The following is an 18,549-nucleotide window of genomic DNA, read 5'->3' as shown; positions in this document are numbered from 1 at the left end:
CACACACACACACACACACACACACACACACACACACACACACACACACACACACTATAAGGCAATGGGGGAGAGAGCCAGGGAAGGAAGGAGGGATGGAGGGATTGAGACTATGGCTGGTTTAAACAATTTAGGACCTTGATAATTCCATGAAGGCCATATGAATAAAAGCTATTACTTATTAATTCCCTAAGGAGGGTGATTTTTATATTGAATTGATATGTCTTTTTGTCAGGCAAAGAAGGGAATTTCCTCATAGGGTTTCTTCCCTTCTTGTTCCAAGGCATGCATTTCATTCTGGGTCTTCTGAGAAACAGATAGCAAAACTGAAATTCCTCCAAAGGTAAAGGGAGAGCAGGAGATAGGGAGAGCCTTCAGACTGCTGTGTAAGTTTTATACCTGTGAAAGGAGGGAGGAGGAGTGGAAAATTTTGGGTATAAGGAGCCTCAGCGCACAGTGCAGCTCTAAGAAAATGTCAGCCAAGCTGTGGAGGAGTCCCAGAGCAAAGATTGCCTGTTAGAGGAGTCCTATGCTGGACAGGAATGTCCCACATTTAGTAACCCTACATTGGTAAGTATTGGCTAGAACCTACCTGGGGAATGTGGTAGATCTTGAAAATGGGGCAGATAAATTGACTGCATTCCCTTCAGAGGTTCTCTCTCAAAGGGAGATCTGAGCCACTCTTGTGGCTCTACCACAGAACCTCTCTAGTGAATAGTTTGAGTTGCTGCTGCAACTGCAAATTATCCTCGGTGAAGTTATGACATGTAGAAAGATAGATGCAAGGATGAGAATACATAAGACAAAGTTCTTCCAGGAAGTAGCACAGTTTGCTGACAGACATGGCTGATCATTGGTTTGACACTAGGTCAAGCTGATCCTGACTTCTAACTCAAGAAGTCATCAGCCCTTTGCAGGGTAAAGTGTATGGAAGGAAGAGCTCTCTCAAAGCCGAATTCTCATACTCAGAGTAGACTGAGAAATATTCTTAATAGTTTTTGATGGTGATCCAAGGCAAATTTTGTCTTTAAAAGAATGCCAGTCTATTGAGACCTTTATTCAGTGGCTTTCCAGGCCACATTGAAAGACACAATTGTGAAACCTATATCCATCTTCTGCTCTCTAGACTTCTTATAGACATGTAATAGTATAGATAAAAGACAGACATACAGATGATTAATGACAAATCATGGCTTTGGCTGACCTTCATCAAATAAAAAGGAAGTCAAACCTTTTCCCTATACTTTTTCTAAAAGTTTTAAAGTTTTTCATCATTAATTTACTTTGAGTTTTATGTGTGTGTAGATAGGGATTGAATTTACTAAGTAGTCCTTCCTTTCCCTAGTGGTTGTCCCTAATATACCAAGTTTTGAGGTATGCATTGGTCTGTTTTTGAGTTCTCTCTTTTACTCTGTTTGTATATTTGGCCGTATTTACACCAATGTCCTATTCTTTTAATAATGCTAATGTTAATTTTATTAATTGGGTAACTTGTATCTCTTATATAGTTACAGATGTTTTAATCTGCTTGACTTGTCTTTATTTTATGTGACAAAATCTGTAACTATGATAGTGTATTTGTCAATTTCTTTTTATAGTTTTACCACTTTTTGATTTATATAATTTGAGCATATTTTTCTAGGAATATGTATGATTAGAATTGTTATATCTTCCTGCTGAATCAAACCTTTCATTATTATGTAGTGATATATGATCCTCATAAATTTTTTTTGTGTTAACATCTATTTCATTTGGTATTGTTATAACGACTCTGACTTACTTTTGTTTTTTTTTTTTTAATTTTTTTTTTTAACGTTTGTTTATTTTTGAGACAGAGAGAGACAGAGCGTGAACAGGGGAGGGGCAGAGAGAGAGAGGGAGACACAGAATCAGAAGCAGGCTCCAGGCTCTGAGCCATCAGCCCAGAGCCTGACGCGGGGCTCGAACTCACGGACCCTGAGATCGTGACCTGAGCTGAAGTCGGACGCTCAACCGACTGAGCCACCCAGGCGCCCCTCTTTTGTTTTGAATTTTCTCGTAATGCTCTTTCCCATCTTTTTACTTTCAGTCTTATGAGTCATATGTATTATGATTCTTCTCTTGTAAATTATACTGGTAAGTTTTTTTTCTGGTTAGTGTGATAATCTCTGTATTTAATTGAGAAATATGTTTTGTGATTACTAATATATTTGGACTTATTTCTGCTTGGAGACAATTCTAAGTCAATCTCTTCTGTTTCTACATATATTTCAAAAGAGGCATTGAGTGCTTTTTGTTCCAAATTATCTTTTCAAGGATATTTGTGTAGTGAACAACCTCAGAAGATAGAGAGTGTTTCCCTTTAGAACAAAGGACAGTTTTACTTACATCTTTGGAGGACGGAAATGGTTTCTCTCTCCAGAATAAAAAGCAAGAATGATTAATATCAATCATAAAACACTCAGGTTTCATAGGCTCAGGGTTCCTGTCCTGTGACACAACCTACTTCATGTGCAAGTGTCACTTGACATCTTCCTGTCATGCTGTGGGAGTTCTGGTTTTGGGAATAGGCACAACATTGCTGATACACTGGCTACTGCTACTGCTCTGGGTAGTAAGTCATCTCTTGTCTTTGACTCAGGAGTCACATGTCTTCTACTGGAATCCAAGAAAACTGTGGCAGGCTAACTTAGCAGTTTGTAAGTAGGATACAATTTCAGACTTCATGATCCTTGACAATTTCTCCAATACTATTTAGTGTTTTTTTTCCCCATTTGTCTTTCCCATCCTATTTCCTTCCTTCTTTTCTTGTTTGCCTTCTTTTGTTTCAATGAAGGTATCCCTCCCACATTCTTTTCCTCTCCATTGGTTTGAAAGCTAAAAGTACTCCATTTATATTTTATACTATTCTCCTAGTACTTAGAAGAATAACTCTGATCACCCATTCCTGACATGTAGGCTGTTTATGTTCAATATTTAACTATGTTTCATGCTTTTTCTCAACCTTACAAATTAAACATCATCATTGCCATCGTTATTGCATAGATTCAGTACTTGTTTAGGTTTATTTACATATTAACTAATTTATTTACTCATCATCTCTTCTTACATGTCAGGTCTTTCTTCCTCTTTCACTTGCTAGTTAAATTACAAAACATCAAAGATAAAGAGAACATTTTAAAAGTAGCCACAGAAAAATGGGAGATCAGCCTCAAGTGAATAAAAATTAGATATGAATCTACACATATAGGAAACCCAACATATAATAAGCCATAAAAATAAAAAGAAAGCCATGCTTAGGCATGAATTTGAAAATGTTTTTTCAAAATGTTTTTATTTGAAAATGTCTTTATTTGGTTCTCATTGTGGAAGTGGTTTTTCTGGGTATTCATTTCTAGATTGATAAATGTTTTTTTTGAACATATTGAAGTATCATTCTACTGCTGTGTTAATTGTTGACGTTTAAGCGTCTTCTGTTCATCTAACAGTCATTCTTTTGAAGGAGTTCTGTCTTTTTCTGTTGCTGCTTTTAATATGTCCTCTTTATCTTTGGTGTTTTAGAAGTTTACTATAATATATCTAAATGTGAACTTTTTATTTTTATGCCTTGGTATATGTTGGGCTTCCTGTGTCTATAGATTCATGTTTTTTAGGTGGTCTGGGAAATTTATGTCTTTGATTTTTACCTTTTTACCATTCTGTTTTCTTATTCTGAAACTCTGGTTACATATGTTCTCTCCTCCATATTGCTTAACCTCTCTTTTATAAGTTCTACTTCCTTTGTTTCTCTGTGCTGCAATCTGGGTAATTTTTTTTTACATCTATCTTCCAATTCATTTTCTTTTTTTAATGTTTATTTTTTTTTGAGAGAGTGTGAGTGGGGAAGGGGCAGTGGGGGGATGTAAGCAGGGAAGGGGCAGAGAGAGGGAGGGACAGAGGATCTGAAGTAGGCTCTGGGCTGATAGCAGTGAACAGCCTGATGTGGGGCTTGAACTCACAAACTGTGAGATCATGACATGAGCTGAAGTTGGACGCTTAACTGACTAAGCCACCCAGACACCCCCAATTCACTTTCTTTTCAGCTTTGTATAACTGCTTTACAATCTATCCAGTGAGTTTTCAAATTGATTATATTTAAATATTAAGGTTTTATTCAATTCCTTTATCAAATCATTTTTATAGTTTCTTTTCTTTGATAATTTAACATTTCTATCTCCTTTTTATTTATTTTTTATTTATTTATTTTTATATGTAATTTATTATCAGATTGGTTTCCATACAACACCCAGTGCTCATCCCAACAGGTGCCCTCCTCAGTGCCCATCACCCACGTTCTCCTCTCCCCCACCCCCATCAACCCTCAGTTTGTTCTCAGTATTTAAGAGTCTCTCATGGTTTGCCTCCTTCCCTCTCTGTAACTTCCCCTCTCCTTCCCCTCCCCACTGGTCTTCTGTTAAGTTTCTCAGGATCCACATATGAGTGAAAACATATGGTATCTGTCTTTCTCTGCCTGACTTATTTCACTTAGCAGTTCCATCTACATTGCTACAAATGGCCAGATTTCATTCTTTCTCATTGCCAAGTAGTATTCTATCCCCTTTTTAAAAAACACTTTGAGGCATCTGGGTGGCTTAGTCAGTTCAGCATCCAGCTGTTGATTTCGGCTCAGATCAAGATCCCAGGGTTGTGGGATTGAGCCCTACATAGGGCTCCACACTGAGTGTAGAGCAAGCTTAAGATTCTCTCTCTCCCTTTGTCCTTCTACTCTGCTGGCACTCTCTCTTTCTCTTTAAAGTAAAAAATAAAACAAAAGCAAAAATGCTTCATACAGAGTTACTTTATAAGCTGTAACCGAAATTTCACTAACTGAAGTACTTGTGTGGAGGGATGTCTAAATTTATGGTTTGTTATTTTTTGCTGAATCTCCCTCATGGTGACTCATTTCTTTGTGTGATTTTTTTTTTCATTTTTAATTGTCAGTTCATGTTTGGTCCAACTTAATCTGTGTGAATCCTGAGGAATTAAAGAATGTTTCCTTTATTTTTACCAGGTGCAACAGAGTTTTATAAATTTTGACATTTTAATTTCTAGACTGAGAGGGTTGCTGACCTATAGATACTATACATTTGAACTCCAGATCTGAGTGTGAGAGCCTAGGGTAGCGACTTTTCTGGAGAGACCAGTATAATTATCATGATTGTTGTTATTGTTGCTGCTATTGTTATTATCTACATGGAACCATCAGAGCAGAGTTCTTCCAGGCTTCCTTTGGTTGGCAGGTAGGTAATTTTACCCCTTATTTCATCAGTGATGTCACTCTTTTCAAGGGTTTTGGCATCATGTGAGAGACTTGGGCATATTTCCCACATTTTCTTGAGCCAAAGGTTTATTCTTTCATTTCCCTGCACAGTAGTTAATCCCCAAGGCATTGGTTTCTGAATTGGCAATTTTCCTTAGGGCTTCACAAAATTTTCCTTCTGGTCATCACTTATGGGTTGTTTTTGTTTTTAAATTTCAGCTTATGCTGTTTTATATTGACTTTAGATAGAATTTTTTCTTATTTTGAGTGCATTTATATGTTTATGTGCTTGTTGTAACATATTCAGGACCTAGTCAAGTTAAAATGGGAAGGCATTTTAGAATTTCTGGTTTTCCAGGCTGTTAGAAGGGAAGTCTCTTGCCTTAAACTTTTTCATTTAATAAACCATTTCTTCTTTATTAGTTTATTTTCAAGCTAAATATAAATTTAGAACTTTTGTGTGTGGATGAAAGCCAGGGAAAAATCATTTCAAAATCAATGATTTACAGTTTCAAGAATCTACCTTCTTAGTTGAAATTGAGACTATTTTGGCCATCTCTAATCTCTAGATAACTTTCCTGTTCTCCATGATACCATAAAAATTATCAGTTGGTGAAATTGTTGGGCATTTGCTTCTCTTTTCTTAAGGTCTTCCTATGTAATTCATTTGGATCTGAAAGTTTTCTCATACTATCCCCATATCTCTTAGAATTCAGTTTTTCTTACCACTGGTTTGAAGATTATTCCTCTTAATAGAAAAGATAGAGGTCTTGTTAATACACAAATTGTGGAAGAGTTGGCAGATGAAACATTACTTTATAAATGGCTTATCTTGTCAATAAGAGAAATCCATAGAGTTTGGGTCTTATGCTTCTATGGCTCTCAGTCATTCAATTTGGTATGTATCCTTCCTAACTTGACCTTCTGCATGATGTTGACATCTAGGTGGTTTTTCAGGGCAACTGCAGAAAGGGCCTCCCTTTCTGAGTGGTTCCTGCTACTTCTGGGTGAATTTCTCCTAAAGGAGAGTGTTCTCTATTCTCCTGATATCTGGTCCCCATTGTAAGCTCTCTGTTTTGATAGTGGAATCATGGGGGCTCTCATATCTGAGTTTTAAAAACTGGAGCTCCTCTTAAGTGTTACAAGATCCTGGTCTGGGGCACAACAATTGAAGCTTTAGGAATAAAATGCTGGTGTGTGTGGGCATCTTGGGCAGGTTCTGCAAAGTTGGGAAGCATAGTAAGGACAAAGACATTCAGCCTGTGGCTCTGGACTCCGAGTTTGAGCTCCATCAGGTTTCAGGTAAAGCTAGGCATATAGGTGACTGGATACCATAGTAACACCCTGAAGCTTGAAGTAATAGTACAGTGTCCAAGGCAGGAGCCTCTTGGTTGCTTGAGACCTGCTGTTGTTTTTAAGATAGCTAAAAACTTTATGCCTCACCCTAGTGCCTGTAGTTTAAAGCAGTGGCCACACTGGTTTCCTCATGGTCATTACTCCTTAGTGGAGGCAGCCTACGTGGATTAAAGGGAGGGTCAAGAAGATGTGGCCACTCCAGAGACCCTAGCTTCCTCTTTTCATTTTGTCATTATTTTTCACACAGAATTGGGCAGGGATCCTGCTCACAAGGTCCCCAAAGGACAAAGGTAGACCACATTTAGGTAATGGTAGGAGCATTTGCTTGAATTCTGTTGGGATGACATGATATCATTAAAGGAAAGGAAGAGATGAGGAAGTCTTTCATCTCACCGCGTTTGTTTTTTTTTTTTGTTTTTTTTTTTTTTTTTTTTTAGCTGCAATGGTAGTTGTGTGCTAGTGTCTGAGTATGGCTTATTTGTCCAGGAGTAAATGACATGGCATCAAATTTTTCTGTGTGTGTCTCTATCTTCCTGCATTAGAACAAGAGTAGTTTTAGGGACACTGTTTTTTTTTTTTTTTTGTTTGTTTGTTTGTTTTCTTTGCCTTAAAATCATGACTTCCTCTCATCCCCTTAGTGGGTGGGGCCTTGGGCAGTTTCCTCAATCATTCCAAGTTTTGGTTTCCTCATCTGTAAAATGAGGATGATAACAATAGTACTTAGCTCATAATGTCATTTTGAAGATCAGTGCATGTTGAATGAATTCTGCAATGAATGAAGCATATTTTCCTTCTACTTTTATTTCCTTTCAAGAAGTTCAGGCTGGATGGTCTTAATGTTGTCAAACCATGTGGGATTGTGTGCAGTGTTCTGAGTTCTCCCATCAGGAGTGGTTGGAGAGAGAAGCCAGTGACTCACCCTTTCTTGACCTCCCCATTCTTCTCTCTCACACCTGGATCCTCACGTGTTGGAAGCTGGCTAGGGGTGGGGAAACCCCACGCTGCTGAAAAACTGCCTTTAAAGTCTTCAGAACCAAAGGCAAGGAGCCAGAATCAAAGATTACCTTGTTTTTTGGAGTGTATCACTGGCTATTGTCCCCATCAAACAAAGCCCTTTCATCAGAGGTTCTTTAAAACACTTTTTTTCCCTCCTTTATTTTGCTTTGAAATAAGCTGGGCAACAATTAATTTCAGAGAGAGAGAGAGAGAAAGATAATTCAACAAGGATCTATTACTACTCTCAGCTTCTATTGCTGTAATGAAAATCTATTTCCTTTCCCTTTTGTGTCCCATATAATTTAATGCCCATTTTATTAATGGTCTGAAATAATTACGGAACCCTTTGTGATTCTCAAGTATGTTTCATTTAATTGTGCAATAAATGCCTAATCTCTTCCTCCATCTGAAGCTATTATGGCGTTAAAATTAACAATTATGCAGCAATGCGCCGGGGTCCATAGAAATCACTCCAGATAACTAGACATATATAAATCATTCATGAGAACAATTTCTGAAAAGAGACGGAGGGGAAAAAAAAATTGTGTTGAAAATGACATTGGGAAGCCAAGGGCCCAGCCTGTAAGAAGATAGTAACACCTTTAAAAAATCTTTTTTCTTTCCTTTTTTGTTATTATTATTTTATTAATTGTGTATGTGGCATAGCCCTCCCCCCCCCCACTTCTATTAGCCTGACAGATATTTTCAGAATTAATTAACTGTTAGCTCTGAGGATAAATTGTTCATTATCAATTTCCCCCCCTCTTTCTTTCTTTCCTTTTATAGTTTTTCTTTTTCTTTCAGGCCAGCAATTACACTCCCTGCCTTTCTCCAGCAGCTCCTGTTCTGCACAGCTATCCAAATGGGGAAAGTGCTTTTTCTTTCAGCCCTATTCACTTCTCCTCTTTTCCCTTTTGTGGGATTTAATAACCATGGCTGATAGGCTCATGCTGGACAGAGAGGTTAAGTTTGTTGTCTCAGCACTTTGCTGACAGGGGACAGTGCAGGAATTCTGTAACTTCTAGCCAGCTCTGTGGAGCTGCCTATAGCCTGGCCCACATACGCATAACCTCTAAATAGTGCTCAGGAACCCTGCTGCCCCAAACATCCTGCTTAAATAGGAACACCTCCATTGATGTTGCTAGAGCCACCTCTATATTCCTGAGTCTTAAGAGATTCCCAGCAAATATCCTCCAACTCACACCCTAGTTTAGCATAGGCATGTGTGTATACACACACACATGCACGCACACACACACATGCATGCACGCACATAGACATGTGCACGCATGCTATGGAGCAGTGGAGCAGGGACAGAAAACCAAGGGTCTGCAGGGCTAGGCAGGAAATAAAGATGAGTGAAATGGGTGGGTTGGGGCTGTGGCAAACTGGAGATCCCATGCCCTGCCTGGAGGGGGCAGTTGTTACCCAGCTTCCAAAGATTTTTAGGCATGTGGGCCCAGTGTGGCCAACTTTTCTGATATTTCCAGAAAAGCCTGAAATTTTAATGTGTAACCTACCAACTAATTGTTGATAACCAATATAGAAAATTTTAAAACAGCATGGGCTAAATGGGCAGGAAGAATTCTGGCTAAATCTAAAAGACTGACGTTTATTTCCAGAATTTGGTCCAGGAGAAAGTTTGTAGAAGGGACAGGCTAAGTATGCTGTCCCTTGGCTGTCCATGCTTTGCAGTTACCAGGCTTGAGTCTTTTGTGTCTAAGGAATGCCTGAGGTTGTTCTGAAGGTTGAGCTTTCTAAAGAAGATATGGGGCTGGGGAGAGGGGTGTCATATTGGATTTCCTGTCAAGTGTAACCAATTCTAAAGCATTAGTCTAAGCACCAAAGAATCATTAGGGTTGTAGTTAAGAGTGACAGGTATGTCTGTGCTCATGTTCCTGATGATTTCACAAATTATTTGGCTAAATATTAATTGAGAGCTCATGGATTTAGAGTTCAAATGTATTTGGTGCAATAATGCTAGAAATCAGCTCTACTGGTACTAGTTAACATTTACTGAAAGCATACTAAATATTAGGCACTAATCCATGTAATTGATATTAAATTAACTCATTCAGTCTTCTTTATAACATTATTAGGTAGGTATTATCATCATTCCCATTTTGCAGGTGAAGAAATTAAGTTAAAAAACAGGCATCAAACAATTCAGCATAAATAGCAAAGGCAAGATTCAAACCCATGGCCACTTGACCCCGGAGCTTGAGCTCTTTAAAACATTTAAAAAATTTATTTATTTATTTATTTTGAGAGAGAAAGAGAAAGAACAGGGGAGGGGCAGAGAGAAAAGAAGAGAAAGAATCCAAAGGAAGAGAGAGAATCCCAAGGTCAAATCCCAAGTGGAGCTTGAACTCACAAACTGTGAGATCACGACCTGAGCTAAAATAGAGTGTTGGACACTTAACTGACTGGGCCACCCAGGCGCCCTCCTCAGAGCTTGGGCTCTTAACCATTGTGTTAAAATGCCTCCATGCCTGGCGACTGGTAGAAATGAGCAAGAACAAACACAAGGTAGGACATGACTGGAGAAAATTCAGTAAATAATAGCAATAAAAGTACATCTATGCACAGCTAAGCAGTTCCTAAAATGTTTTAATATTCATTACCTAATTGGGAGACAAATTTTAACTACTATGAACAACACACTGATAATGTGTGTTAATATCATGGTACTTCTCTCTTCACACACTGTCAGGATTATTTTCTTAAAATTAATAGACATGGAACTGTTCTATCGAAAGATCTAAAACTGTACAAAGAACTTAGATCTATGTTGTTGAATTGCCCTTCAGAAAATTTGCATGTGTCTTGCCCCACCACCAAGTCTGCATCAGTTTTACTGGATGCATAATATTCCCTCACAAAGTGCAGATAAGCTAACGTCGAAGTTCATGGTTTCATCTAGCTCTTACTTAAATCTGCCTTCTCAAATTAACCTGATTCTTTCTTTCGAGGTTAAGTTTCATACTGAAATGAAACTCCCCTCCCAGAATAACAACTCTCACAGGTTGGCACTTTGGGACACAGGGGAAGTCTGACATCCAAATCCTTTTGAAGAGTCTTTCTACTATTTCAATATTCTTTAGTTACCTTGTATGAATAAAAGGGGAGGAGTTAGGTTGCCTTCTTAGCATTTCTAGCTAGCTATTTTACTGTAGTCTTTGTCTCTTTTTATAAGTACTACCCCTGGTTTTCTCCTCTGGCAAAAAAAGAACCATCTTGCCCATGCATTTGCATGTATATAGCCTGGAGCCACCTGTAGTAATTTTTTTTTATTTAAAAAAATTTTGGGGGTTGCCGGGGTGGCTCAGTCAGTTAGGCGTCCGACTTCAGCTCACGTCATGATCTCCCGGTTGGTGAGTTCGAGCCCCGGGGTTCTGTGTCTCCCTCTCTCTCCGTCTCTCCCCCAGTCATGCTGTGACTCTCTCTCTCTCTCAAAAATAAACATTAAAAAAATTTATTTTTATTTTTATTTTATTTTATTTTTTATTATTTTTATATTTTATTTTTATTATTTTATTATTTTATTTATTTTTGAGAGAGAGAGAAAGAGCACAAGCAGGGGAATGGCAGAGAGAGAGGTAGACATAGAATCTGAAGCAGGCTCCAGGCTCTGAGCTGTCAGCACAGAGCCCAACACTGGGCTCCAACGCACCAACCGTGAGATCATGACCTGAGCTGAAGTCGGATGCTAAACCGACTGAGCCACCCAGGCGCCCTGCCTGTAGTAATGTTTTAATTCAGAATTTTGTGATTTTTCTAGTTGATGGGATCTAAACTATTCAACAAATGTGGTACTGAATTTTGTTATTAAGCTCCTGACTCAGATTTCTAACTGTACATTTTGCTTAAAGCTAAAACGCCTTTTAAAGAAACACATTAACTGTTTCAACAGAATATACACTTCTAAACAATAAATCGCGCGGGACCTGCTTTAAGTTGTAGAATATCTATCTCACCCTTGAAGACCTTTAAAAAATAGGATAATAATAAAAGCTGACATTTATTGAGCACTTATGATCTGGGAGGCACTGGGCTTTGCAAGCATTAATTTATTTGCTTTCACAGTAATCCTACGAGGCAGAGTTTTTTTTTTTTTTAATTTTTTTTTTATCCTATTTAACAGATAAGGAACCAAAGCTTAGAATGTTTAAGTAATTTGCCCAAGGTCACACAGGTAGTAGATGGAAGAGCCTATATCCACCACAAGTCTGTCTCTTAATCACTGTGTTAGAGCACACAGTGTCTTGATTGGGGTGGAAACAGTCCTGGGGACAAAGACATTGCGACTCCAGGCCACGGTGAATTCTGAAGTGAGTGCAGAGGCCCTTACCTACATGTGCATTTTGAGGAGTAGATATGTGCTTTTGAAGCCCACTTAACAGCCTGATGGGGTACCAGAGAATGGACACGAGAGGCACGGGGCCTGCCTTTCCCACCACTGCAAAGGCCTGGGGTCCAGAGGGGGTTCTCTAAGTCTGCCACGATCTTGGGAATGGTAATATATTCCTCTCAGAGGCAGAATTCAGGGGCGACACATTATTACCTTTCCTAGCAATTGTTTTGTTTAATTTCCATTTTAAAATGTATTTCCTGTGAGAATGAACTGACTGGAATTCATTTGTGCCAGGGAGGGAAGGTGAATTTCTTATTAACTCTCCTAGGTAATGGGCAGCTGCAGCTTGGGCGGTGGGAAGGCCTGATTTACTCGTGGCTGGGGAGGGTGGGGGAACACTCAGAGAGCAGCCCAGGCAGCAAGCAGAGTGTTGTGGGTCCTGGCGATGGGGTGTGGAGGGCAGCACACTGGCTGAAGTTTTGTACAAAAATCTTGTCAAGGCAACTCCTTGCAGTGTGAAGAGAGTCCTGTCTTTTCCCCCAGCTGGAACAGAGTCTGTCTTAAGGGAAAAAAAAAACAACAAAACACAATTTTAAGCCATTGGAAGAATCCTTTTTTTGAAACAAGGTTTATCTCCCTTCCTATGGCTGGCATATGCAAAGCTGGTGCCCACTGAAAGTTGAGAGTTGTATAAAGGGGCAGAGGTGGGGAAAAAGGATACCGTGCTCATCCCTCTGCCTGTGAACGTACTTTCGTGGGACCCTGGGCAGCTTGACCCTTATTCTGCTGTGGCCTTGCTACTCCTTCCCCTGATGTCCTCATTCTTGGACGAGCTGGATGGCTCAGACCGTATAGATTTAAAACCTCAGAGCCTACTCTCTCGGCACTGCCTTCCAGTGAGCGACCAAGTGTCTTCTACCCTCCGTCACACGTACCTGGTGCCCATCCCTTCCTTTCTTCATCTAGTTTCAGTTCTCATTTCCTGTGCTTTGTTTCAAGTTCTCATTTCTTCCTTCAGGGGACCCCCATCATGACTCTCTTGCCTTCAGTCCATGGCCTTTGAGAGTGTCTTATGCTGGCACCAGATTCACCTTCCTAAAGTGTGGCTTTGGTGGTGCCATCCTTCTTTAAAAGCTTTGGTGGCTTCCCATGGGATAAAACAGACTTCTTAGCTTGCTATCTAATGATGTTTCAGCAACATTTCCCCATAATCTAGACCCAAAGCAGGTGCTGCTCTTGCCAGTGTCCCTTCAAATGTCCCTGGCCTTCATCCCCCCAAGCCCAGAGGCAAGACTGAAATATGTTTAGGGGACAGGCAGACCTTATAATTGAAGGGAAAATGAAAAATGGTATCTAACACTTGTCTCAACTTAGGGGAGAAAAAAGAAAAGCTGTTGTAGACTTTGGAGAATTAGACAACACGCATCCCGAGGGGGTCACGGGAGCTCATCATATCCAGCTAGTGTTTCCATGCAGGTATTCTTTTCCAGCATTTCTTAGAAAATGTGTATGTCTCTCAAAACCCTGAATCCTAAGAAAAATCAATCAAGAAATAAGGAAAATAAGAAAAAGTCTTATAATATTTCAGCAAGAATTAAAGTTTAGTAGTCAACATGGAGACATCCTTGGTTCAAATGAATCCACTGATGTCAAGTTGAAAACAAAGCAAGAAACCCAGATATGCGAATTGAAGGTTATGTGTGTTTGTGTCCTGGTCTGCTGCTTTCAGTGAGTCAGTTTTGCAAATAAATATTACATTTATAGGAATAGTATACTTAATACAAGTCCTATGAATGGTGTTCTAAAAAAGAACAAGTTTGGAAGCAAAGTAAGTCCTTAAATTGACAATTTTGACATATGATTCTATGTAGTGTTAGCAACCTTGCTGGGAGATCTATTTGAATATCACCAGTGATATTCCCTGGTGTTTTCCAGTGTTTATTGTAGCCTACATTTAATTGTAAATACTGCTAAGCTTCATATTTAGTATTAAACAAAATGGTTTATAATATCCACAATAATAAGTTATGATTTTGAAGAATTTGGAAGATATTTTGAGAACACCTTATGATTTGGAGGAACTTCAAAGAACTTTCAGGAATTCTAATTTCTTATGTGTCTGAATCCCAAAGATTAATGTCTATGGGGAATTTTGAAACCGAGACTCAGCTTCTAGTTGTCAGATGAAATGCAGGGTGGTCTTAGTGCTGTTGGATCTCCTGACTTACAAAAGAAGTTAGGAATATGGACATTTATGTAAAAATCTCCCAAGTTATAAATTGGGTATTTTATAATGCTCAATTTTTATGCTATAAGTTGTTGTTATCAGGGGTACTTGGGTGGCTCAGTTGGTTAAGTGGCCGACTTTGGCTCAGGTCATGATCTCATGGTCTGTGAGTTCGAGCTCCGTGTTGGGCACTGTGCTGACAGCTCAGAGCCTGGAGCCTGCTTCAGATTCTGTGTCTCCCTCTCTCTCGGCCCCTCCCATACTCATGCTCTGTCTCTGTCTCTCTCTTTCAAGAATAAACATTAAAAATCTTTTTTTAAGTTGTTGATATCTACATTTTTTTTTTTTTTAGAAAATCTTTCCTCTGTTTATACTTCTAAACCTGCTGACAAAAATCCCTCCCATTTTTTTCAATCCATCCCCTCTCAGACATCTCTTCCTAAAGGGAAGGCTCCCTGCTACCCCTCAGCCTTTAAAGATACCTGGGTCATTTCTGTGGTCCCACTTGGGCATCCCTAATATTTGGGTCCACATCTAACAGAATTTAGATTCTTACCTCCCTGGGACTGTGCTATATTCCTATTTGGATAACCCACAGATCCAAACACTGCAGAGACTCAATAAATATTTGAGTAAATGTGTGAAAGAAGGTACCAGGCTTCTGGGTTATAAATCCACAAATCCTGGATTTTGACCCCCCCAGAACTCATCATCAGAGGACATGTAACATTTCAATCAGTGGCCACTTTCAGGGAATGAAGATTGGCCAAAGGCCAAACAGGGAATTGGAATTAGCAAATTCATGAATATCTTGTTTACATTTCAAACAAGCTCATGGCTTGGTTTCTGTATCTAAAGGATTGTGCTTTATTTATAGACCACTAATTACCATTAATAAGTGGACTTGTGGTTGAATTTCACAAATGTCACAATTGGGGAACAAACTCAGTCCACCCCCTTGTATGGAAATTACTCTGATTAGAGCATAATGACTAACTAAAGAGTTATTTGTCTATTCAATTGCAGGGCAGAGAAGGGTAATGAGTTTACTGGCTCAAGCTCCATTCTTTTTTTTTTTTTTTTTCAACGTTTATTTTATTTTTTGGGACAGAGAGAGACAGAGCATGAACGGGGGAGGGGCAGAGAGAGAGGGAGACACAGAATCGGAAACAGGCTCCAGGCTCTGAGCCATCAGCCCAGAGCCTGACGCGGGGCTCGAACTCCCGGACCGCGAGATCGTGACCTGGCTGAAGTCGGACGCTTAACCAACTGTGCCACCCAGGCGCCCCACAAGCTCCATTCTTTTAGGAGTCAGTAGGAGGGAACTTTGGTCTTTAGATACAACATTCCAATTCTTAAGAAGTCTCAGCTAACTTTTTAGGAATCTACTCCTCTGGATCATCTCCCTGTAAGAACATGAGTTTAACCATCTGTGTGTTTCCCTTACCTCTATTATAGAGCTTTGAATTTAGGGGGTGTTAAGGAAATGTTGGAAAGAATCCCTCCAACTTATATTCTTACCCTCATTTATTTAAAAAGATGAACACATGGTGATATATAACTCAGTATAGTAAATTTTATAACCACCAAGGACCCCATGATATTGGGCATTCTCCACTATACATTCTATGAAACTTTAATAAGACCTTCAACTGCTCTATAGTGGAGTTTATTGTTTTTTCACTAATTTCCCCCACTACACTGTGAGCAACTTGAGAACAGAGAATGTGCCTTATACACTAGGCTTTCCATAGGGTTAGATGAATGAATAAATGAGCAGGAGTGTCATGGGTCTCTGACACTGTAAGTTCATGCAAAGAGCAGAGTAGCCTGCTCTTAAGAGAATGCAAAGAGCAGAGTAACCTGCCTGGAAGTCTGCCAGCAATTGGGAGTCAGGGGAATGTCTATAGGGGAAGTATGCTCACACTTACAGGAGAGCATTAGGGACCACTGCTCAGTCAGAGGGGTGGACATGACCTATAGCTTATGTGCAACACAAGTGCCTCCAGACTGGCATAATTGACTTCCATGAAGCTCATCAACTCCTGGTTCTGGTCAAATTAAGTATCTAAAATGGCAAAGATGAGGACCAGGTTTTGGATCATGTGAACCAGAGCTGCTTGTATTTTGTCTTCCATTGCTACCTGAAAAAAGCCATTTGCAGTAGAAAAGAATGAGGCCAACAGAGAAAAGCAGAGTCAAGGGTTGGCTCCCCAATAACATTGTTTGAAGCCCTGGATGTCACTGGCTCCTGAAAATAACTATCCTTTGCATTATCCAGGTATGGGGACCAATCCCTTCCTCCCCTCCTTTCTGTAGTTTGAGTCATTATCACTCGCATCCAAAAGAGCCCTGAATAATACGCTCTTCTATTTCTACTTCTAAGAACTTTTCAACTTCATTGAAATACCCTTATAGGTTAAGGACCTGTGCTTTGGAGTGAGATAAATCTGGCTCCAAACTCTGATCACTGAATTGTTGAGTCTCTCTATTACAGCAACTCAGCTCCTTATCCTGACTAATACACCAAGTAAAGAATGATTCAGGCCTGGAGTGAGCTATTGACAGAACAGAAAGGAGCCAGATTTGAGTACTTTTAAGGAGCTAGAATTGGCAGAATGTAGTAGTTTATTATATGTGTGAGAGTTAAGGGCATGGGGAGGGCAGAGGGAAGAGTTGAGAAATCTTAATTTCTGGTGTGAGTGATTGGTGGATAGAGGTTCCCAGGACTGGCTTCATGGGCATGCTTCATGTCCCATTAACAGGGCCCTGTCCCAGCAAACATCCAGGTGGATTGTACTGCTCCTTCTGTTCTCCAAAGGCAGAGTGACCTTGAAGTGTCAAGTGACATTCTTTTTGCTCTTTTTTTCATTAATTCAACCCTTATCGAAAGCCTATGGGCCTAGTACCAGGACACAAAATTAAGGCACATTCTCTTCTCTCAAGTTATTCACAGTGAAGAGGGAGTAATGCATAGCAAGGCAATAAACACCAGTAACAGGGCAGTTGAAGATCTTAATTAAAGTCACACAGGGCCTCACACTTTGTTTAATGCTCTGTTATTGCTGTCATGAAATTCTTAATGGTTTGTGAACAAGGCATCCTATATTTTCATTTTGCACAAGGCCCCACAAGTTATGTAGCCAGTTTTGGGATACCATTCATATAGAAAGGGCATGATGGCAGAAGAACACTTTGGGGTGAAAGATATTGGACTTGGTTTGGAAGGATAAGTACAAGGCTGACCAGAGTGGTCTGGGATGTCTGGATGAGGAGAAAGAGCTGTAGTTGGAGTGGTCAGACTCCTAGAGCTTGGGGAGAAGACGTGTGAATTTCTTGTGGGCCCCCTGAGCTGCTGTAATGGAAACATGGGAGTCACAATCCCTTTGTGTCCTTGGAGTGCCTCCTCTAGTTTCTAAAGACCCCACTGACATGTAACCACACTTGTTCATGGGAGGCAGAGCAAGAGAGTGAGGACAAACACGAGGCAACTTTCTGGATGGAGGCTTATAGAATGAAGGTTAATATTCTCAATATCTTACTTATACAGATGCTGTGAAAAGAACAGAAATGATTGCCCTTAATCTGCTGCTGTATTACTTGGCAGATAATATTTTGTTTGTTTGTTTTTGTTCCAACAATTTGACAGTATGACTGTGGATACTACATCTCTCTGGCAACAGGACTCAAAGCAGTCCTGTGCAGCTCATTGGAGGGGTGTCCAATATTTTATTTTGAAAATGAAAAAAAAAAGCTTTTTTATTGATTTAATTTGTGAGCCAGAACATCTTGAAGCATAGTGTAAAAGGTATCAGTTCTACAGTCAGGCATCTCAGGTTCAAATCAAAGCTCCATCAGTTGCAAGTTGAGTGGTCTTGGGAAAGTCTCTGAACATGTTTCCTTACCTATAAAAGATGCGTATTTTGCAAGGTGTGGTAAGGATAGGAAATGAGACTGGCAGGGTGACCTTTTTGGTTGACAAAGCTGGGAAAAATGGCGCATATATAATCTATATATATGTATCTATATATATAAGATATATCTATACACACACACACACATACATATATATAAATTTTTTTAATTGTTTAAGTGTAGTTGACATATGGGTAATCTATTTTAAGAGGTCTGAAAAGGCTTTCCAGGTGGTGGCCAAAGTGATCTGGTATCCATCTCCTCCAACAGCCTATATAATAGAAGCTTAGAAAGTACACTAAGGAAGAATCATGGAATTTGTAGGCAGAGAGGATGCAGAAGAGAGGGTTAGGAGTGCTTGTTCCTTCCTCAACCCAGTGAGGAGCAACTCAAAAGAATGACTTAGGGAGATTAGGTTCTGAA

Source organism: Herpailurus yagouaroundi, unplaced genomic scaffold (genome assembly GCF_014898765.1).
Source record: "Herpailurus yagouaroundi ecotype Mexico unplaced genomic scaffold, PumYag 159, whole genome shotgun sequence".
NCBI classification, from domain to species: Eukaryota; Metazoa; Chordata; class Mammalia; order Carnivora; family Felidae; genus Herpailurus; species Herpailurus yagouaroundi.
This window is presented reverse-complemented; position numbering follows the sequence as displayed.